The sequence below is a fragment of the Suricata suricatta genome, chromosome 1 (genome assembly GCF_006229205.1).
Source record: "Suricata suricatta isolate VVHF042 chromosome 1, meerkat_22Aug2017_6uvM2_HiC, whole genome shotgun sequence".
In the NCBI taxonomy this organism is placed as follows: domain Eukaryota; kingdom Metazoa; phylum Chordata; class Mammalia; order Carnivora; family Herpestidae; genus Suricata; species Suricata suricatta.
The window spans coordinates 108,194,815-108,219,209 of NC_043700.1; the positions used below are offsets into that span (position 1 = coordinate 108,194,815).

The 24,395-nt window shown below is 39.1% G+C and overlaps 2 long non-coding RNA genes across 3 annotated transcripts in view; one reads left to right on the top strand and one right to left on the bottom strand.

The window, feature by feature from the left end:
- The window catches only part of LOC115294321, a 19,050-nt gene extending 8,158 nt beyond the window's left edge, over positions 1-10,892 (bottom strand). For both annotated transcript variants that reach the window (XR_003909814.1, XR_003909815.1), the window contains exon 1: positions 10,817-10,892. This is a non-coding gene — a long non-coding RNA (uncharacterized LOC115294321). The remainder of the gene's footprint in view (positions 1-10,816) is intronic.
- The window catches only part of LOC115294317, a 48,368-nt gene that overhangs the window by 13,239 nt on the left and 10,734 nt on the right, over positions 1-24,395 (top strand). The window lies entirely within an intron of this gene.

Sequence of the window (24,395 nt, forward strand, 5' to 3'; positions counted from 1 at the left end):
AGTCAGAGGCTTTACCAACTGAGCCACCCAGGCACCCATAGTGTTGCGCTTTCAAATGTTTTTCTGTTTTTTTAAATATTTTTTATCAACTTTATTTGTAAACCACTAACCTAGGAATTATTAGTCTACAAAACTTACCCTTTGAAGAAGTATATAATCACTTAATGATAGATAACTCAACTTTACTTTAGAAGAGAGACAAAAGAGACTTCAGTTTCCTACTGGGTTCGGAAGCTCAACAGTGAGAGGGCATCTAGCCTATGGAGAGGAAAATGAGGAAAACTCCTTGCTGGAGAAGTGTGTGTGTGTGTGTGTGTGTGTGTGTGTGTGTGTGTGTGTGTGTGCTCTGATTTGTTTATCTAACACTCTTTCTGAGGAAGCAGAATAAAGTCCTCATGTTTGCATGTCCCCTTAGTTTCACCAGCATCACATAAACTTAATGAATTAGAGGTGGAGGAACAAAATCGAGACACCAAGGTGGGAATCTGAGAGGAGAGAAGGGAGAAGGTCTTCTCTGATGAACGCTGACCCTCAGGGGAGGACCCTGTCACATGATGTTCAGCTAGGTTCTCTAATAGGAGAAGCCACTTAGTGATTTCATGGACTTGATTTTTGTCCTAGTGACTCTAGACTCCTAGAAATATCAGTCTTCAATGTACTATATTTTTTAGGTTTAAATATAACTATATTTGTTTAGGTTTAAATAAACTATATTTGTTTAGGTTTATTCCTTAGTTCTTTCACTATAAAATCTGTTGTGCTCTGAAGTGTACAAATTGGTTAAGTGGAATTAACTATCACCAGCCACCTCCTTTCTAGCTGTTCCTGATCACTTACTTTTAAGGCTGACATTGTTTAAGAATAACTTGAGGTCACCAATGTTCATATAAGCTTAAACATTTCAAAAATTTTACATTCTTTTTCAAGTACTTTAGAAAGTTCCACAACAAAATGTTTCTCTGTATCTCTGTGCAGTCAATTTTTAATGGGGTGAAAACTTTTGGCCCCAAAAAGAGAATTATCCAAAATTCAAGGATTGCCATCCATGCTGTTAGTTCCCAAAGAAATCTGCATCAATGAGGGCCTGCGCTCAAGTAGTCAACTGCCACAGCCTTATACAGCTTCTCTAGAAGAAGCCAGAGGCACAAACCCAAGGCAGTCACAGCCTCTTTGTGGCTCCAATGGCCAACGCAGAGCTGCCTCTAGCTGCCAATGCCCCAGGAGCCACAACAAACCAAGCAGAACACTCTATGGAATTCAGCCTGGATCCAACCCTGCCCCTGGTAAATAGGAAGGCCCATCAGCTGAACAGGTCAGCAGCAAAAGAGAAGCACATCAAAGATGGAACTGCCCAGTGCTCTCTCTTTTTCTTCTCTCTCCCTTCCCTCCCTTCCTTCCTTCTCCCTCTTTACAACTTTATTGAAAGATAACTGACATAGAATCAACTGCCCATATTTAAAGTATACAGTTTGATGAGCTTTAACATATATACATATGCAAACATGTATATATATACATATACATGTATATGTATAAACAAACAAGATAACAAACATTTCCATCACTGTTCAAAAGTTTCCTTGTGACCCTTTGTAATCCATATTTTGTTCCATCCTCATGCCCAGACAACCACTGATCTGGTTTCTGTCACTATAAATTTCTTGCATTTTCGAGAATTTTATGTAGATGCATTACTCAATGCAGAATTATATATGTATTCTTTTTTGTCTAGCTTCTTCCAGCATAATGATTTTGAAATTCATTCATGGAGTTCTGTATATCAATACTTTGTCACTTTTATAGTAATTGTCTATTATCTGGCATACCACAATTTATTTTAATATTCACCTACTGATGAGCCCATGGGTTGTTTTTATGAGCAAAGCTACTATGAACAACTGTATACTATTATTCATGTGGAAATATGATTTCTCTTGGGTAAATGGGGAATAAAATGACTAGGTCATATGATAGGTATACGATCAACTTTTTAAGAAATGGTCAAATTGTGTAGAATTGGTATTATTTTTTCTTAAATGTTTGGGGTAGGATTAAAAGATTATCTGGTGGGGTTTTCTTTGTGGGAAGACTTTTAACTAATTAATTATCTTTAATAGGTATAGATAGAGTTTCTAAATGTTGTCCCAAGGCTCACTGTTGCTGTTTTGTCTTTTTTCTCTTTGTCTTTCTTTGTCTTTTGGGGTTTTTTTTTCTTTTTGTGTTTCTTTCTGGATAGTTTCTATGGCTATGTCTTCAAATTCACTAATACTTTCTTCTGTAGTGTTTAATCTACTAGTAATTCTATGTGGTGTATTTTTCATCTCAAGCATTGATTTTTCATCTTTAGAGATTTCATTTGGGTCTTTTCTAAAATCTCTTCCACATCTCTACTTATCATGCTCATGCCTGCTTCCATTTTCTTAAACATATCGAGTATATTTATAATAGCACTCTTAATGTCCTTATCAATTCATTTTAGGAGTAGGATAATTTCTGGGTCTTTTTCTATTGATTTATTTTTCTCCTCATTATATTATATATTTTCCCATTTCTTTGCATGCCTAGTCATTTTTTAATTAGATGCTAGACAATGTCAATTTTTTATCATGGAGTGATAGATTTTTGTTGTTGTGTTCCTTTAAATATTCTTAAACATTGTTGTGGGAACATCAAGTCACTTAGAAACAGATGGGGCCTTTCAATGCTTGCTTTTAATCTTTGTTACCCAGGTCTACAGTGACATTTAGTGTAGGGCTTGACCATGCAACTAAGGAAAAGACTTTCTGAGTACCCTACTCAATGGCCTATGTGTCAAGAGCTCTTTGCACTGTGAATGGTGGAAAGATGAACTATTTCTGGCTCTGTGTGAGCACCAAAGATCATTCTACCTAAGTCTTCCTACTGATTCCAAGGCCTCAGAATTTTCCTCACATACATTCCCTGACCAGTAGTACTCAGCTAAAGACTTGAGGGCACCCTCTTCATATCTTCGCAGCATTTCCTCTCCCTCCCTCTCTCTCTCTCTCTCTCTCTCTCTCTCTCTCTGTGTGTGTAGCTTTTTGCTCTCTGGTACCTAGCCATGAGATTTTTGGCCACCTTGCCCTCTTCCCTCTCCTCAACTTGGGTAGGACTACACTACAGCCTGGAAACATTCACCAAGCACAGAGCTGGGATCATCACAGGGCTTGTTTAATTTGTTTTCCTTATCTCAGAGATTATTGTCTTGTACCGCCTATTATAAAATAGACACTATTGTTTCATATGTTTTTGCCCTTTTTTTAGTTGTCTAATGCAGAAGGGTAAACACAGTCCCTGTTACTCCATGACAGCACAGTGTGAAACTCTGATTCAGGAAATTTAATGTCAGGTTCAAAGAATTTAACTATAATCTAAGAGTTCACATTAAACAATTTCTACAAAGTCCAACCCAGAGCCACACAACACATAAATATACTAAGTGGATTCAGTGTGTCTAATAGAAATCCTATTTCATTTCCATAAATTAAGATTCAATGTAATAGTGCATGTGACTCCATATTATCAGATCCTAGCCTAATGATTTGGTGATATTTTCTCTCTAGTTCTGTGCATGTGTGCATGTGGCAGAGGGTGTCCCTATAAATATACATGAGTATAGATTTTTTAGCCAGCATTGTGACTGGATTTAGACTTAAAATAAAATTTATAAGTACACATTTTTAATGCACATAAATAAGAAATAGCCACTTGTGAATTCATTCATTAGAATCCTGTTTATAGAGGTATTATGAAGAATAATCCTTTGTTCACATGAGTGAGATCTTGCCTTCAATAGGAAAAAATATGGAGTGAGGTGCCTTAGGGAACCACCTTGGAGCTTCCCCACGTAGTCAGCCAGTATTAGTCAAGAGCCCTCTGCATTTTCCATTTTCTAAGATTGAATTTTACTCTCAGAGGAATAAGCTCTTGACTTGACTAGAGCCTTGCATGAGAATTAGTCGCCCATTCACCTGCACCCACAGCCCCCCCTTACTCCAACTCTGTTCCTAGAGCTGCGTTGGCTGCCTGCCCAGACCCTTGACTTCTTGAATTTGGGCCCATCATGTTTCTCATGCCTGGCTGAACCCAAGGCCGTCCACCTTTCCTTGACCTCTGGTATAAACTTTCTAGACTCCTGTCTGCCTGTCCACCTGGCCATTGCTTGGCCTGTTGCCCAGCACATGTTAAAAGCAAAAGGCAAGATTTAGGAATCTACTGGTTTCCTCTGAATTACAGAAAGGCAGCCGGCAATCAAGAGAGATGGATATGGTAAGTATTTATAAAGTTAAATGAACCAAGGACACAGCTACAATATTAATGCAACTCAGCAAAATTCTTTTAAGCCAGGCACTGTGCAAAGATGTAGAATGCAAACTGAATAAGGCATTAGCCTGATGACGGAGACTCTACTAGTTTGGAAGATAAGCAAGGAAGAGATTACAGTACAGCGTGTGAGAGAGCCACAGCTTCTCCTTGCCTGCCTAATTTCAAATTCTCTGCTTTTATTTACATTACATTTGGATAACAGACTATATATATTACTACTGGATGACACTGACACTATGTCCTGATTGATTTCCACAAACAGTTTATATGTCTGTCTTTCTAAGCTGTAAATTCCCTAAGGATAAGGGCCACTTCTTATTCCTTTCTTGTCACTCCCAGTGACTAACATAAGTTTTCCTTGAACTGAGATGCATGAAGTTCACATATATAAGGGTCTATGATAAAGTAATAAATTAATTATACAAGCAATGCATAATAAATTAAAGCACACCTCTTGATAAACAGCAATGATTCCAATTATCATAAGAAAGTAGAGATGGTTACAATTCACAATGGGGAATTAATAGGTTAATTAACTAAATGGCTAAAAAGTAAAGTAAATGTATTAAAGTTGTTCATTGTTTGTTTACCTTCCCCAAGCTTTATCTTTAATATGCATGTATAGAAAAGTTATATGAACATATAAGCAACTGTGACACTGCCATTTGGGTAATTGACAAGATGGCAGCTAAAATTCATATTTTCAAAAAAGAAAAATTATAGATCTTGCCATTTTACCATTTGTCAGTCTTTGGGCCATTACTTTAATCTATTATACCTTACTCTATATAGGATAACCTGGAAGAAAGAAGATAAGTCTAGATAGTTTTGTGCTTAGTAAGAGACCGTAAGGGTTTAGCTAGAAGCCAAGGAGGAACAAGAGGTAGGAGGGACAGTCAAGCTGACTCTTGCCGTTAGGGTTCCTGCAAGTGACAAAAAGCCAAATACACAATAAAGGAAAAATTTTTATGCTTCACTACAGCTGAATTTGGGGCTCAAACAGTGTCATCAAAACCCCATCTCTCTACCTCACAGTCTGGTCTCTTCCATGTTGGCTTCATTCTCAGCTTTCATCCAGCTCACTGAATAATTCTACCTTTTTTAGAAACTGAGTGTAGTGACATGTTTTCTAGAAACTTAGCATTGTCCTTGATAGTAAATAAAGGATGAGTGAAATTATTTAACCACTCTCTACTTTGATATACAGCAATGTCGAGCACATTGACAGAAGTATTAAAATGTGATCTAACCAGGGCATCTGGGTGGATCAGTCAGTTAAGTGTACGACTTCAACCCAGGTCATGATCTCACAATTTGTGGGTTCAAGCCCCTCACTGGGCTCTGTGCTGATGGCTCAGAACCTGGAGTCTGCTTCAGATACTCTGTTTTTCTCTCTGTGTCCCTTCCCCACTTGTGCTCTCTCACTCTCTCTCTCCTTGAAAAATAAATAAACATAAAAAAGAGGAAAAAAAGCAAAAAAAAAAAGTGATCTAACCAAGAGAGGGGCAGCACTTTCAACGTTGACAGTTCCTAAACTCAGCGGTAGCTTTGAGTCCCATAAACATGTACTCTATTATACAAAATGACATAATTTTGGAGGTTTGTTGATGGATCTGAACTTTAATAAGCCATATTTATTCAGTTTATCTCTCAAAGACCACGATGAAATTTATAATCTAGTTTTTAATTACATCTTATGTCCTCAGTTGCCCATTTGTTATGGTAAAATAATACCAATTAGTTCTCACCTTTGGTCTGGCTTGGCTTACTTAGCACACATGTAATTTGCAAGGTCAGACTGTGTTTTATCCAAGGATTTATCCTCAGCAGAGTGTTCGTCCAAAGTAGGTGTGTAATAAGTATATTTTAAACAAATGTCCTCTGTCTTCTGCAGTCCAGCCAGTTATCAGTCTCTGCTATTCTGCTGACTCTGTTGGTGCCTGCATTCTTGCTTGCTAACTCATTTATATAGTGCCATGCCTGTGCTCTCAAAGTTCTGGGTCATGTACACTGTGTGCATGTGAATGTGTGTGTGCATGCGGATGTGTTTTAATTAAGGCATAACTTACAAATAGTAAAGTACAACAATCTCAATTGCTCAACTGTACAATTTGATGACTTTTTACCATGAGAATAGATTTGTATGACCATCAACCTGCTCAATAAATAAAGCATTTCTGGAAAGGCTTCCTTATGCCACCTTCCAGTGTTCCACCAAAGATAACTGCTCTTATGGCTCTTATGGCTCTGCTCTTATGATACCGTTCATTATTGATTACCCTGTTTTTGACCTTTATGCAAACACAATTATATCCTGCATCAGTTATCTTTGCCATATGACAACCCCCCCCCAAGTTAATTGCTTAAAACAACAACCATTTTATGTACTTTTAATTCTCTGGGGTGGCCATTTGGCCTGGGTTCAGCTGGGAAGTTTTTCTGTTTCTCTCACCTTGGGTCACTCATGTGGCTGCAGGCATGTGGTAACTCAGGTTGGTGGTTCATGATCTCATGGGGCTCAAATAAATACTTACTGGTTTTTGCTGTAGTTTGGGCTGAATGTGTCTAGCAGGGAGGACCAGGCATTATCATGTGCATCCGTGTTTTGAGAGGGTCAGAGCTGCAATCCTCTGAGGTTCAGGCAAAGAGACACATGATGGTATTGCTCCCCCACATTCCATTGGTCAGAGCAAGTCACAACAGCAACTGCTATTCAAGGGAGGAGTATATAAACTCTGTCTCTTGTCGACAGTAGTTGCCATTTTTAATTCACTACATACAACCTGTACTATTTGTGTCTGACTTTTTCACTCAACATTATATCTATGAGATTCATACACAATATCATATGTATTATTAATTTGTCTTTTTTTTTAACATGTATTCATTTCTGAGAGACAAAAAGAACAGAGTGTGAGCAGGGGAGGGGCAGAGAGAGGGAGACAGAATCCAAAGCAGGCTCCAGGCTCTGAGCTGTCAGCACAGAGCCTGATGCGGGGCTCAAACTCACGGACTGTGAGATCATGACCTGAGCCGAAGTCAGACTCTCAACCGACTGAGTCACCCAGGTGCTCCAATTTATTCTTTTTTTATTGTGGTGTAGTATTCTATTATGTGAAAATACAGCAAACTCCATATCCATTCTACTCATGATGGGCAGCCAGGTTGTTCTCATTTTTGGAGCTATTATGAATAAAGCAGCTATGAACAATCCTGTACATGTCCTCTGGTGGACATAGGTACCCATATCTATTGAGTATACACCCAGGAGTAAAAGTATTGAGTAATAGGGTATGTGCATGTTTAGTTTAATTATACTGGTAAATATTTTCCCAAGTGATTATTTTGCAAAATGTTATAATCTAAAGTTTCACAGTGGCTTGGAAAACTATTTCAACTACCCATGTGTCTTCTTGAGTTCTCAAACAAAACTGTGAATTTTTTTTTCCTCTGTCAGGTACTTCTATTACTCTCTAAATGGTAAAAATGATTTCAACATAGTCATTTCTTAATTCATTTGATCTAAATACATTTCCTTGAACGATCAAAATACCAGTCCTCTTTTCTGAATGGTCTAGAGATAGATGACAAATGCAGTATGTCTAACTGACAGGGTGTACAGTGGCTGAGTTGAATAGGCACAATCAAAATTGTACCAAAGTGTGAGAGAAGGGTAAGGAGAGGGAAAGTAATATTTATTGGAGACCTACTGTGTGACACTCACTTGCTATGACCTCTGCCCACAGACTCTCACTGAGTCCTCACAACAATACTGGGAGGTAGGCTTGATTATTCACATTTTATAGATGAGTAGATTGAGACTCATCTACCTACCTGAAGTTTCACTTGCTAAGTAACAGAGTCTAGATCTAGACTGTCATCTGCGCTACCTAGCATTATATCAAATAATTATGAAGCAAAGATCTTGAAGGTGGGCAAGATTCATGAATTGCTGCTGCGTGGACTATAACTGATCCCTTGACCAGCACTTGAATACACTGGGGCTGAGAGAAAGCCAAAATGACAGGAGTTGCAAACTCCTCAATGTATCCTCACACACACACTAAAAATATCTCATAGAGCTTGTTCTGAATCATTTCTCAAGCCATATTTCCCCTACTGTTTCAGGTATCAGACAGTGAAGAGTCCTTTCCACATGCCCAGGACTGAGGATCACTGTGTGATTGAAATAACCCAGTGTGCGAGGAAAGCATATCCAAGCCCACATTCACACCTTCTGTTTCCTGACAGTATCCTCCCAATTCTAAATTCCTCTTTGCCCACTCATGATAAACTCTCAAGCCTTCAGATGAAGCTCTTGGCATTCTCTTAGAGTCCCTGTTCCCACCTTCCCCATTCACCCCAACTCACTCTGACCCCAGATGCCAGATGTCTCTTTCCCATGCATGCCAGATACCCCAGAGGCCCTTCTGTCTTTGCTCAGCCCTCTCACTGCACATAACACAGTCCATTCAAACATTTCAAAAAGGCACAAATTACAATTAAGAGTATTTTTAATCTGTGGGCACCTGGGTGGCTCAGTCTGTTAAGTGTCCAACTCTTAATTTTGGCTCAGGTCATGATCTCACTTTTCGTGAGATCTATCCCCACGTTGGGCTCTTCCCTGACAGCTTGGAGCGTGCTTGGGATTCGCTCTCCCTCTCTCTCTGCTCCTCTCCCTACTCTCACTCCCCTCCACTTCTCTCTCTCTCTCAAAAAAAAAAAAGAATATTTATTCTGGACTTCCTCCAGTTTTGTCACTTGGTTCTGCCTCACATTCCATCAAAACCATGTACCTCCACACACAACTGCAACACACACACACACACACACACACAATAATCCCTTCATGGAAGCTCATCAATGACCTTGTCTTTTTTAATCTGTTATTAAACAAGGCATTTTTTTCTTCTGTCAGAGCTACATATTTTCCATAAATACCTAGGCTTTTCTTCAGAAAGGAAAAAATAAACAGAATCAATAATCTATAACTGCTGAAACTGTTTCAGCCTTTGAGGTTCTTTTCCAAGCTGTGACTCACCAGGGAGCTTTGAAGATCACCTACCCCAGGCCAAAACAAAAATGAATGTCCTCCTGATTACTACCTAAAAGAACAAGGGCCTGAAATCTCCTGAATTCTTAGAACTTTCACCCCTGGATGACACATGGGAAGTATCCGTGAAAACGTGACACTACTTGTTGGAGCAGGTGGGTTATTTTGAAGGCTAAATGTGTAATGAATGATTAAAAGAACAGGCACTGGAGGTTTGAATCCTACGCCTGCTACTGGCCAATAGTGTGACCTTGGGAAGGTTACTTCACCTTCCAGAAAATAGAAATGACATCATTTATCTCATATTATTGCTGTGGGATTCCATGAGATAATTCATGAAATGTGCTTCTTACACTGTCCTAGCACGTGATAGGTTTTCAATAATTGTTAGTGTCATTTCAATAGACCCTGCAATCACCATTGCATCTTTAGCTGCCTCCCAATCTCCCTCCTCCTTCCTATTCCTGGACTACTGCCCTAAATGGACATTTCTACCCTGTCCCATCACTTCTCATACCCTCCTTCTGATTTGGCTAAACTCCATCCCTCCCCACAACATGAATGTCTGTACCCCCAGCAGGCTCTTCCACAATGCCCTAGAGAACCTCTGTTTTGTCCTTTCTCCACAATGCTGGCTTATCCCTGAAGATATCATTTCCCTGACAGCCCTTTCTAATGGTGACCACTCATTCCATAACCCATCACCTTTGAGAGGAGCGTACTCCAGTCACAAACCTAGTCAGTCACCTCCCAACATCTGCTCACCTCTGAAATCAAAGCCATCCAAATACATCACCTTCCACCATTTCCTTGCTGTCATGTTTCTTAGCTTTTTCATAAATTATACTTGGTTTGAATTTTGTTCTTATTCATATATTTAACAATTATGCTGCATTAATAGGTGCATCAAACCCTGCATCATGTACTGGGAATAAAAGGTCAATAAGACATTGTTCAAGTTCTATGAATTTGCAGGCTGGTGGGAAGGCAGACACATAATAATAGTAAGAGAACATTATTCATTACAATGAACTCTGTCAAGGAGATAAGTACTAGTGCAACTGAAGCTCAGACTCCACAGGCACCTCCCTGTTCATTATGTTTTCCCTTCCAAGCCCCATATTTTGGGTGATCTGATCACCTCAACTTTCCTACTTGCCCTGCCTATAAACAGACCACCACTTTCGATCTGGTTATCTATAACTTGGGATTGCTCACCTCCACAATCGTAAACTCCTAAATGTCCCACATTGATGATAACCTCCGATCCCTAGGAAAAACATGCTCTCTGCCCTCATTTTCCTTTAGTTCCTAAAACATTCCCTATTCTCACTACTCATTGGTCCCTTTTATGCCATTTTAATGTCTCTGTCTAGTACCATTAATTCTATTAGCCCATACTCTCCAGTCTTAACTTACTTTAAGAACCTCTAACCTGGGTCTTCAAACCATCCACAGTCACATTTTCTTCTCCCAGGGTTTAACCATTACTGGAAGCATGAGAGAGAGAGAGACAGAGAGAGAGAGAGAGAGAGAGAGAGAGAGAGAGAGAGAGAGGGAGAGAGAGAGAAAAATATAACAATAATTTTAAAACTGAATAGTTCCATTTCAATCTATATATCTCAGCTGTTAACTTTTCTTACAAAACAGTACTTTCATTCAGTGAAACCCAATCACATTCTCTACAAAACCAATTTCACATCATTTCCTTTCTCCAAATCTTCCTACCACTTTATCCCAGCTGAGGCCATGGGATAGCTCTTTCAACTTTCCCCATTCCTCCTCAAAATATCTTTAAATTCCTATCCATTTTCTCTTCCTTCCTTCCCAGCACAGAGAACAGTTTCCTGCTCTCCAAGGCTATCCACTATGCTTGTGACCTTGATTCTAGCCAGTTAATCCTCCTGGAACATCCATTATCAGTTGTCAGTTCCCTTGATTTTCTCTTTTTCCCTCTCCATTGGTCCTTCCCCCTTAGCCTATAAGGGAGCTACAATCTCTCTTCCCATCCTAAAAGAGCATTCCCTTGATATGCTACCCCTCAAGCTACCATCCATTCTCTTTTCTTCACTGCCAACTTCTTGAAAGAAACCTATACTTGTTGATTTCCACTTCCTGACCATCCACTCATATCGTATGCCTGTGCAATTTGCCTTACAGCCATGTGGCTCTAATAACAGTGCCTAAGCACAGATCACCAAGGAAAATACAAGATACTACAGACATTGCTCGAAATGAAGGTTAAATAGAATAGAGTTAGGCCTTTTCAGTGATAGTCTCACAAGAATCGAACACCACCCAATTCTCACAATTGTGTGTTGTTGATTTAAAAGGAGAAAAAAATGTTCTTAATTGTTTTTCTGAAAAAGGAAGAAACTTCAGGATGTAAATTACAAATCATGTGGGTCCTTTTTCCTCTTCCCTGAAATACTCTAATTTTTAGAGCATAATGACAGTATGTGGGGTTTCTTTTTATACAACTATCTTGATTTATAATGTATAACTTTTCCATTTTGTATGAAATGAATCATACCAGGTCTTATGGTTCATACAATACTCTTTATTTATACAAGTAGTTCCCGGAAATGGCAATGAATCAATTTAACTAATTATTGCATTATTCTGAAGAAAGATAAGCAATAAAAATTTGGTGAAAACAGATCTAGAATGCGGAGATGTCTATAATCTCCTGTCCTTGCAGTCAAGGACCATGACACACACCTATCTAACTGTGGTAGAATAAAATTAAGGGTTCATAATACAAACATGAGTTTTAGGAGTTTTATACACATTTCTGGTTCTGTCCACACCTCTGTGTGACGCACTTTCACTGGGATTCTGCTGACAATCTGTTCTAACGCATTCTTGTCCTCCAAAGTGTATCATTACTTCGGCCTTGGCATATCCATATTAGTGTCATCAATTAAACCCATGTTTGCCAGTTTCACAATATAAATGCTTCATAATTAGAATAATGACATTCAATCATAGTATAAGAATCAACTGAGCCTTCAGAAAACTAAGGGTGTGGCCTCGCTGTCTGGTCTCCCCAGATTTCAGACAACTAAGGATATTTCTATTTCTGCCTCATGCTATGCAGGGTGATACCTGAGAATATTTAAAGAGGGAGAGTGTTTCTGTCATTTTAAACAAACTTAAAAGAGCTAAGGCTTAATTATTTTAGAAGAAAGGTAGGAGGAAAATATGGTTTGGAGAGTGTTAAAAATTCTTGGTTCATAGGTTTTATTTCTTAAACTTCTACTTTTATGGGTAGATTTTTAAGCAGAAGGAGCCCTTTACAGTGAGACTTCACCATCACATCACATAGTGGAGCAGGAAAGAGCTGAATGCTGAATGCTATTTGCAAGTACCTAGAAAATGCCAGAGCCAGATAGCCAGGTTGCATGGAGGTTCCCCTCTCTGCTGCAAAATCACAAAGGGTACAAAGTACAAAGGGCCAGGGCTCTCTCTTAGTTTTAGTGATCTAAGAATTCAGAGTTGAGAAATTACCTTCTTCTTATATTTCACCAAGCATATATTCAGTTAGGAGCCTTGATTCTGTTAGCTGTGGAGCAATAATGCACCTTTGCATGGCTATTTCCTGAGAAGTGAAGAAGCCTAGGGTAAAACTCCTCTATACCATAATTAAGGCTGGAATACATCTTGCCCTTTGTCCAACACCACTTACTTGTACAATGTTATTCACACACCAAAGGGAATTCTAGTTACCATGAAAAACAAGCCACAGGGACACTATAGAAATTTCCCACAATTATTTGTTCCAAAGTAAATACATTTCCTTTGATTCTGACAGAACCATAAAACACAGAAGTGTATTGTGAGGCTGTTTAGCTGTGTGTTTACCAATACCCTGGAGGCTTTACTCTTTGAAACACAGCAAGATTACATCATGCTGTTTCATCTCTCATCACTTGGCATGCATGTATGTTATACCTAACAATCAAACATCAGCAGGGAAAAACAATGAACTAATTCACAAATCAGGATTTTGTTTTATACTCCATTTGTGAAGGATAATCATGACTTAGCTTAAATAAGACTTTGTGTCTTGATTTCAGGTTTCAAAGCATGAAAGTGTTGACCAAGCCTGGGTCCATGATATAACACAAGAAACAGAGACTATTCATACTTTCTTTGCTGAAAGACCATATAGGCACTAACTCATGTAACAGGATATGAACAAACAACAGAACTTCTAAAAGATTGTCATTTCTAAATTTTATCACTGTTCTTCTCACCCGTAAAAACAATAACTGTTTTCATTGACTTTCTTTCTCTTCCAATTGAAAAGACTTTCAAATGTTTGAGCCCCTGTAACTCTACTCTTCAAAATCAGATACTCACTTCAGGGGAGGATTTTGTTTTCATTTTAGATGGCAAACTTCAGTTTTCACTCTACCTCTACTTCATTAGATTATGGGTAAAGTAGGGTTATAAAAGAGTGATAAATGCTCACAAAAAGAAGCCCCACTACTTTATAGTTTCTTTTGTGACTATTTTTTTCATTCACTCACTCATTCATTCATTCATTCATTCATTCATTCATTCATTCTATATTGGACATCTAAAATATGCCAGGCATTAACCTTCCAAGAAACAATACATAAGGATCTTGTAGTTCTATAGCCTTCTTCATGTTGGTTCATTCACATCCATTCCCATGGCTACATTTCAGCTTTACATCACCTGGAAGTGGGCCGCTGGAGACTCCTAAAATCAAACTACACCTTTCTATCTGTGCTTTTCCACTGCTCCTTTACTCTTTTAAAGCTAGTCTTTGATATTGCTGGCACTTTTAGTTTCTCATCACTTAGAGGCTTTCAAACATACCTGGTTTCAGATACTGACTTACCTAGAGCCATACTTAGTCAGCAGCGGTCTAGCCAGTACCTTCCTTTCTAGCCTCTTTTCTCCTTTCATTGCCTTCACCATGACAAAATCCAGCTCTGTTCAACCCAAGTAAACCCACGGAAGCATCAGCACAGAAGCCTAGCCCCAGATAAAGTACTGGCCTTTGGAGTCAGTCTGTGGTCTGCATCTGCTTTGGTCAGTTGTCAGCTGTGTGACTTTATTAAGATAATAATCTCCACAGACCTGAGTTTTTCCAGCCATATCACAGAAATGATAATTACTACATTACAGGCTTCCCGACAAAGAATAGACAATTGGCATTTTAATTCTATAGCATAGATACTGGCATATAGTAGGCAGGAATAAATAGTAACTAGCCTTATTTTGTCTATTTCTGGTTCAGGTCTGCTAACCCTTCTGGAGAAAATTACATATTCATGTTACAGGGCTCCATTATAAATTTATGACCTCCTATCTTAACTGGCCCCTCAAGGGTTTCCCATCTACTCCATTTCCGTTCTCCTTAACAGCTGTTCCAAACCGTTACCACTTTCCTCAAGGGTCAGACCAACTCCCTGCCTCCCCTGCTCTCAGCGGGTGGCCTAACCACCCCTTCACTGAGATAACAGGTGGCTGTGAGCAACTCTGATTCTGTCCGGACTTGTCCGTCAGCTATGTCATCACACCTCCTCTCCCGCTTCACTTCTATTTTAGAAAATGAGGTATTCCTGCTCAGTTGATCACTAAGTGACTCAGAAAGCATTTATTAAATGAGGACCCAACATACATCAGGACCTGTGCTGGGTGCCAAACTGCCCTCAAACAGCTGTAGCATCTGGAGGAGTCAGACCCGCAAACCACCTGGAACCAAACAACAAGATTTGTGCTACAACAGAAAAAAGACAGGTACTAACAAAGTCAGCTAGGACAGCTTCTGGTAGGAGGAGATCGCATCTGGGCTGAAAACTGAAGAAAAAATAGTAGCCAGGTTGGGAGAAGGGGACGGGGCTTTCAGACTAAGAAAGCAGGGTACGTGCCAATCATGGACATATGGAAAAGCCGGGTGCTGGCTATGAGTTAAGTTCTAAGAGACTGAGTGACTTCAATTCTTACAAATGTAATGAGACAAAAAAAAAAAATTCCAAGCAATAAGGGGTAGAAAACCAGTCAAGTGATTTCATATCCTTTTATTCTTTTAAAAACTATTATCTAAACAACATTCAGACAGGACACACACTGCCTCAAGATTAGACCCTGCAGTTCTGTGGAAGATCGCAGACCTCATAGTGGGGATGGAAGACAGAGGAGCACCATGATCCATACCACGTCAGTGAAACTTGTCTAGTAAATCATTAAGGCCTCCAATTTCTTTTATGCTTTCCAAAGAAGAAACTGTGGGCCCACATTATCTATATTCCAATAGGTACTGTGATATTGCGACTTATAATAAGAAATGCATATTAGGTCTTCATCCCTGTTTCTGGCACAGAGCCCCTAAAACCATTGGAATTTCCTAAATAATGAGAGCAATAAAAGTAGGTGATTTTTGTTCTGTAATGAGATGATTTTTGGAAAGCACCTAAGGAGGGGGGCTGGTTGCCAGAAGAACCAACCAATGTGACTAGGGGAGCCGGAACTTTCAGTGCCTCCCCGCTGACCTCTAGGAAGGGGAAAGGGGGGTGGACATTGAATCAACCAGTCATGCCTATGTAGTGAAACCTCTGTAAAATCCAAAGGGACGTAGTTCCAAAAGCTTCTGAGTTGGTGAAAACATGGAGATGTGGGGAGAGTCGTGCCCTAGGAGAGGGCATGGAAGCACCACACCCTTCCCCATACTTTGCCTTATGCATCTTTTCCTTCCTGCTGCTCTTGGATTGTATTCTTTTATAATAAACTGGTAATCTAGTAAATAAAATGTTTCTATGAGTTCCATGAACCACTCTACCAAATTAATCAAACCCAAGGTAGGGGTCACGGGAACCTCTGATACATAGCTGGTCAGAAGCACAGGTAACAACCTAGGCTTTCCTTTGGCATTTGAAGTGGAGGGTCGTCTTATAGAACCGAGACCTCAACCTGTGGAATCTGATGCTATCTCCAGGTAGATGGTGTCAGAATTGAGTTGAATTGTAGCATACCCAGGTGGTATCCAAGAACCGTTTGAATGTGTGTTCTTCAGTCCTCAAGCACTTCATGCTGTTGACAGCCTCCTTGGCTGCCCTTCCGTACTCATTCACAGTTTAGAATCATTGTTATTTTGAATTACCTATGAAGGATACACCATGATCTTTTCCACGGTAAGGGCTTCTCAAGAAAGAAATTGTACCTGACGTTCATCTTTGTGTCCCCAACACCCAGTACAACAGTGAGCCCAAAGTAGGGACACAGTGATTGTGAGTGTGTAGATAGACAGATGCTTGGGATAATAGATGTAGGCTGGTTTCCTACCCTTAAATGACTCATATGTTTCTATTAGATTTTCTCTCCTCATTTTAGCTTGCCTTGAGCAATCTCATTCAATTCCACAGTCTTAACTCATCTTTAGAGACAAGCATTGCTACCAGTTACTTGGTATTTTCTATTCTTGTTACAACGAATGTATAAGCAAACAGACAAAAAGTTCATACTATATATACTGCTATGAAATTTGCTTTTTTCCATTAATATGTTATATAAATTATTCTATATCATTGCATACTTCATTCTTAATAGTTGCATGGTATTCCATTGTAGGGAAGTGCTAGAATTTAATTTCTGTTGATGAACATATAATTTATTTCTAATGTTTCTTTCTAATAATAATGCTATACTGGATAGCTTTATAAATACGTCTTTGTGTAGGTGTGTGAATGCTTCTGTAGGATAAATTCCTAGAAATGGATCCATTTAAAATTTTTCATAAATACTGACAAACTCTCTCCAAAAATAAATATTTTATGAGTCCACCTTCCTACCAAGAGTTGCTTTATTGTACCAGTTTCCTCATATCCTCACAAAAAACTAAGTGTCATAACTGTTTTAAAATCTTTGCCAATTTGATATGTAAAAAATATATCACCATGTCTTTAATCTGCATTTCATTGACTATGGAAAGCTAAAGGACCTTTCAATATATTTAATGGACAATTGTATTTATTCTTTTATGATCTACTTGTTAGTATACACATTGCTTGTTTTGGTTTTTTTTGGAATATTGACTTCTAATAAATTTGTAAGAACTTTTATAAGCTTTGTTTTGCCATATTGGTTGCAAATGGTTTTCAATTCAGTGAAGCATTATTCAGTGTATAAAGGTATGTTCTTCGTAGATTTTACCTTTTATTAATATTAAAATAGTCCCTCTATTCTGTTAGTCTATTTTATCTTAAAGTCTTTCTTTCTCTTATATTCCATTTCTAATTTCCTTTTGCATGCATTTACCTGATGTATCTTTTTATGTCTCTTTTTAAAAATAATTCTTTGTCATTTGCTCTTTTTTATGTTTATATTTGAGAAAAAGAGAGAGAGAGCAAGTAGGGGAGAGGCAGAGAGAGAGAAATGTGGAGACAGAGAATTCTAAGCAGCCTCCACACTGTCAGCACAGAGCCTGATTCAGGGCTCGAACTCACCAACCAGGAGATCATGACTTGAGTGGAAGTGGGGCGCCCAACCGACTGAGCCGCCCAGGTGTCCCCTCGGTCATTTGCTTTTATGTATGTCTCTTATACATACAAAATAATGCTCTTGCTCTTTCACCCAACTGGAAAGCCTTTTCTTGTTCATGTGTGCATGTGTTGTTTAGTGGTGTGGGGGAAAGAAGGAATTCATTCGCATTCATTCTGCCTGCTTATATATTCTTACTATGATGTAGTGTAATTGCTGCCTTCTCAATTTCACTTCAGTTTATTATACCTGTTTCTTTCTTATTAGCATGTGCTTATTTCACTCTAACAAACGTAAGTGAACTTCTATTTCTCTATCAAAGCCTAGAGTTATTCAAAATCTGTAACCTAACTCCACACAACCATCAAGATCAGAACTTCAGAAGAATTTTAACTCCTTTCCCCACTACTAGGCTTCACTGAAGTAAAATTAAATTTTAGTCACAAATTGTTTTATTGTTATAATCTGTCTCCTCTGGCATAAAAATCCTTAAACTTTGCATTAAACTTAACAATGACCATTAGTTACTATATGTTTCATGCTCATCATTCTATCATGTATGCCTTGGCTTTCCTTCTTGACTTCTTTATTCTGATTTATTTTTCATTTAGGTAGAGGGCTTCCGAGAGTAACTTTTGTAATAAAAGGTATGTAGTAGTATGTTTTCTATGTCTTCTCATATCTCCACAATTGAATGACAATTTGGCTGCATGTGGAATTCTTAGTTTATACTGTTTACCTATGAAAAGTCAATTCCAATCTTAGTAGCTTCCTTGGTGAGTAATCTGTTTTTTCTGCCTGGAAGGTTGGATTGAGAATTTTCCAAGGGTATGAAATATTCAAAACAGAATTAACGTCTGTCCGAAGGATTTCATGATTTCATAAAAGTGAGTGAAGAATAATTTATATTCTACTTTAAAAAGTAGCTAATTTTCACCAAAGGCATAGTAATTAGGGTTTTTAAAAACTGAGTAGCCAAAGAGTAAATGTGATTTATCTCTAAGCTTTAAAAAATTAGGTTATGCTTAGTGGATTATTTTCTAATAGCAATGGTTTTGAGAAAAGTTTATAAAATTAAGAACTACAGGGGCACCTGGGTGGCTCAGTCGGTTAAGCCTCCGACTTCAGCTCAGGTCAGATCTCACATTCGTGGGTTCGAGCCCCACATCGGGCTCTGTGCCGACAGCTAGCTCAGAGCCTGGAGCCTGCTTCGGATTCTGTGTCTCCCTCTCTCTCTGACCCTCCCCCTCTCATGCTCTGTCTCTCTCTGTATCAAAAATAAATAAAAACATTTTTAAAAAATTTTTTTAAAAATACAATTAAGCACTACAAAATAAGTTTCTCAAAGGTCCAGGAGGGTCCCTGGAATTGGGATGGGATCCTACATTCAATCACATGACGTTTGGCAATGGAAGAGAATGTGGCAGGCACCTTACCTACATTATTTTCTTCAGAAGTGGTTCTCAAAGAAGTTAAACACTTAGTCAAGAAGACCCCAACATTGGTAGGTAAGTGGCAGAAGATGAATTTGAACCCAAGACTCTATGCCTCCAGTACACAGCCTCTTTTCAGCACACCTTATTACAGGGAGTGTCTACAATGTTCAAAGCATTTGGCTAGGAGTTGTGAGGGATGCCAAGGTGAATGTCAAGGAGTCTTAGCTTTCAAGTTGGGTACATCTCGGTAGTTGTTATCTAGGTAAATCCCCTTTAATGAACTTAGTTTTCTTAAAAATTAGCATTTTTCTTCTTGTAAGTAAAAATCAGGCCACAAATCTGTGATTCAGAAGGAAAGCGTCCTCATCCAGGTGCATTTTTACACATTAGCATTTAGGGCAAATTGCCCAGAAATCCAATACTAATTTACCCCCAGGATCTCAAGCCCATAGTTACTGTTGGAATTTTTGGCAAGCAGATTTCCCCAAGGGTAATAGTCAAATTAAGAAGTATTTTAAAGAAAAGGTGTGAGAGTCTTAGGCAACAGTTCAAAGCTTGGTGTTCAAAGGTGGGGAGGGGTACTCATCCAGGCGGTGCTCCAGCAGTAAAACAGGTGAGAGGTCACCTGTTTACCTTACCTAAGTTCCTGTGTAATGATCAGTGTGGAGTTTGATGTGCAATGGTGACAATCTTTACATTGTACACAAAATTAGAGTAGACCATGTTTTAACTCCTAACTCCAAAGTTACTATAGCAGATTTGGGAGGTAAACATGTCCTGGGTCAATCTTGAACTCTCTGCCAAGTAGGAAATATGAGTGTGAATTTGGCAATCCAGATAAACACCTCCCACATCCGTACCACTCTCAGAGTAGAAACCAAATGGATGAATTCTGTCTCCGTTGAACTCAGAGTCCCCTTAGATCAACCAGAAAAATAATAATATCAACAATAATAGTTAACTTTATTGACCATTTACCATGTGGTATGTATTATTCTAAGTGCTTTAGTAACAAGCTTATGCATCTATTTTAGACATGCAAAAACTGAGGTCCAGTGAGATTAAATGATTTACTAAAGGCTATCACCAAGTAAATGATAGGTCCAGGATTTGAACCCACACAGACTGGCCCTGAGCATGCATTACTGACAACTACCATTTACAAAGCTTCATGTGGTCATATATGACCTTTAGAAAAAATTTTCTCTATCACTTGGACAAATCTTGCTCAGGATGAGTGCAAGCATGGTTAAGGAAATTGACTTGCTAGAGGACCAACTCCTTCAAAGATAAGAACTGTTGTAGATTCCAAAGGGATTTAGAAGAAGGAATGTTTAAAAAAAATGTTAAACATCAAGATGGAGTGGACTGGAAACTAGTGGGAGTACAATATTAAGGGGAAACTACAACTAAATGGATAGGTCAGTACTCATCCCCAAAACAGTCTGTAACAACAAGATGAAGTCATGCCCCACTACCTGGTAAGGCCAAGATACTAAACCCACTCACCTACCTGATCAAAGCTGATTTAAAAATTGAGTATGTGGAGCCAGATGGAAGGATTACGGGAAAGGAGTTGCAAAAGGGCTGAGACCAGACACTAGAATAAACATAAAAGGGACAATTTTTCAGGCCCATATCCAATTCCAACTTGAGAAAACATCCACTGATAATTTCCCATTTTGAGTAAAATATAACTTTCTACCATCAAGATATCTGACCTACTTTAATGTCTCTTTCTTTTATGCTTTACATAAAATTAATGTTTAATACAAGTGTGTTCCTTGATATTAAGAGTAAGATACAAGGAAAGACAGCCTTCTGTTATTCCTGTCTCCCAGCAATCATCTTGGAGAATCAATTCCTCTTTGCCAGTGAGCACTCCCCAGGATAGGACACCTACTCTAGAAAGCCTGCAGGCTGTGCTCACAATTCAGCACTGGCTAGGTCTATTATAGCTGCCCCGGATGAGCTTGACAAGTATGTAAGACATGGGGCAAACCAAGGAATCAGCAGTCTAGCATAAGGCAGCCAATCTGTTTGCTTGTTTGTTTGTTTAATATTTTTATTTGTTTTTGAGAGACAGAGAGAGACAGAGCATGAGCAGGGGAAGGGCAGAGAGAGAGGGGGACACAGAATCTGAAGCAGGCTCCAGGCTCTGAGCTGTCAGCAGAGAGCCAGACACGGGGCTCAAACCCACTAACTGTGAGATCATGACCTGAGCTGAAGTCGGACGCTTAACCCACTGAGTCACCCAGGCACCCCATTTTTTTAAAGACTCACAAAAGAGTATCTCACACTGACTAAAATTCAGCTTCAGCAAAGTAAGACTGATAAGGAACCCAGAGGTAGGAACAGCAGATATGGGCTTTCCTGGCCAGCTTTTTAACTTTATATGGCTGTGGAAAACCTCAGGGGTTTCTTGTTGTTGCTGTTGTTGTTGTTGTTGTTGTTGTTATTTAAATCTTTTTATATTCAAGATTTTGAGTCAAAGATGTCTCTGGCTGTGAGGAGAAAATGTTGGCAGCAGGAAGGGGAAATTGGTCATCTTTTATTTCCATCAATCCCAGAGGCATTGTTTTTTGCCAAACTTCCCATCCCACATGAAAGGATTCTCTTTCTTTTAGTTTTGATCTAGTTCTCTGGCAAGGCAATGTGAATTTTCTTAGCACTTCCCTTCCTCTGGCCAAGACACAGATGGTTTGCTTGGATACATGGGTCTCATTTCTATAATCCTTTAACCTATAAGACACTTGTGCCCCAGAGATGATGGTGGGTCTGTTGAGGCTCCATCTAGAACAGCTGAGGGATTGGGAGTCATTTCCTGAGGAGGGGACATATGTCTAGAGAAAGACATAAGCTCCATGAGATGAGGGCCTGTGTCAGACTTGGACAATCCCATGTTCCCGGCACTGATCATAATACCTGTCACATATGGACATCTAGTGCCTGAGAGTGGGTGTTCAATAATGTCTTCCACAAACTTACTTCTGTACAGAAGCTAGTGGTGCTAGATGGTAGTGCATGAGATAATCTGGAAGGAAATCTATCCCAATTGTATTCTCAGTGGCCAATGGTATAGATTTCCCAAAGTATTTCATGGGACACTAGACTCAAAATATACTCAGCAAAAAATTGATGGCACCTTCAAGTAAGCTTGAAATACTGCATACTACAGTGCCTTTCCAGAGTCCCTATTCACATTAACCTATTAAAGAGATTAAAGAGATTCTTTGACTTTTGAATACTGAAAACAAATTGAGGGCTGAAAAGGGAGGGGGGAAATGGTAGGGGGGTGATGGTCATGGAGAGGGGCACTTGTGGGGAAGAGTACTGGGTGTTATATGGAAACCAACCTGGTAATAAACTATTTTAAAAAAATAAAGATACTCCAGTTATTCTGTTTAGAAACATGTTTAACTTTAATCCAAATGTGATGAACAGAAAAAATATGCAACCAAGAATTCTTTATCCAGCAAGCCTGTCATTCAAAATAGAAGGAGAGATAAAGGTCTTATCAAATAAACAAAAATTGAGAGAATTCATCAACACCAAACCAGCCCTACAAGAAATCCTAAGAGGGACTCTATGAGAGAAAGGTAGCAAGGAATATAAGACACCAAAGACATCAATGCAAACATGAACTCTACAGAGAAGACAATGAATCTAAACCTACATTTTTCAATAATAACACTGAATGTAAATGAACTGAATGCTCCAATCCAATGACACAGGGTAGCAGAGTGGATAAAAACCCAAAATCCATCGATTTGCTGTCTACAATGGACTCACCTAAGACCTGAAGACACCTTCAGATTGAAATTAAGGGGATGGAGAAATATCTATCATGTGACTAGACATCAAAAGAAAGTCAGAGTAGCCATACTTATATCGGACAAACTGGACTTTAAAGTAAAGGAAGCAACAAAAGATGAAGGAGTGATCCACCCCGCAGGTCAGTCAACGCAGGTCCTGAGGGAGGGAGTGAGAATTGGGGGGCAGGGGGCACAGAGAATGGAGGCAAGACAAGTCTCTGATCAAGCCTCATTTATTGAGAGAACACACACGTCTTTTAAAGGCAGAAAACGGGCAACTTGATGTAAGTCAGTTGCTAAGAAACAAGGGCAAGGATAAGAGAGAAACTATAACTTGCAGTTTCAGCATAGCACAGTGCCTGGGAAACTGATAGGAAGGCCCAGCCTACGGGCCCCGAGCCTGGGAAACCAATAACACAGCTCCACTGAGCTGGGAGTGATAACAGTTCTGCAGAGCTGGAAGTAACAATACAGCTCTGCTCTGCGGGCTGCTGATCTTGCAAGGTCGAGGCACATATCTCTTCTTCTGGCAGCTCTTCTGGTGCAAGGCACATCTCTTCTCCAGCAGCTTCCGACAAAGGAGGACATTATATAATAATTACAGGGTCTCTAAATCAGGAAGAGCTAACAATTATAAACATCTATGCTCCAAATTTGGGAGCACCCAAATACATAAAACAACTAATCACAAACAGAAACAATCTTATTGATAAGAATATGCTAATTGCAGGGGACTTTAATACTCCACTTACAACAGTGGATAGGTCAACCAGACAGAGAATCACTAAAGAAACAATGGACCTGAACGGCACACTGGAACAGATGGAATTAATAGATATATCTAGAACTCTGTATCCTGAAGCTAGAGAATTCACTTTCTTCTTGAATGCACATGGCACATTCTCCAAGATAGATCACATACTGGGTCAGAAAGCAGCCCTCCATAAATACAAATGCATTGAGATCATCGCATGCACACTTTCAGATCACAATGCTATGAAACTTGAAATCAACCACAGGAAAAAGTCTGGAAAACCTCCGAAAACCAACCTACTAAAGAATGATTGGGCCAATAGGCAACTAGAGAAGAAATTTTAAAATATATTGAAACAAATGAAAATGAAAATACAACTATCCAAACTCTCTGGGACACAGCAAAGGCAGTTCTAAGAGGAAATTTTATTGCAATCCAGGCCTATTTCAACAAACTGGAAAAAGCGCAAATTAAAATCT